Source organism: Eimeria mitis, genomic scaffold (assembly GCF_000499745.2).
Source record: "Eimeria mitis Houghton genomic scaffold, Emh_scaff1223, whole genome shotgun sequence".
Taxonomy (NCBI): domain Eukaryota; phylum Apicomplexa; class Conoidasida; order Eucoccidiorida; family Eimeriidae; genus Eimeria; species Eimeria mitis.
In genome coordinates this window covers 8,537-8,753 of record NW_013568299.1, presented here as the reverse complement: position 1 = coordinate 8,753, position 217 = coordinate 8,537, and positions in this window count along the sequence as shown.

Here is a 217-nt window from a genome sequence, read left to right as displayed (position 1 = left end):
CAGTTCTGTTTCAGATAGAAGAATTAAATAAAAAATAAAAATAAAAAAAGAAAAAAAAAGAAAAAAAAAAAGAAAAAATTGGGGTGTATGTACACCTGAGCGGGGGGCCTCCATCCACACCAGTGTTGCTGCGATTAGGGTTTAATTAAACCCTTTCTTAGTTATATAATATTTTATTTAATTAATTTTATTAAATATATAAAGAAAAATAAATAAA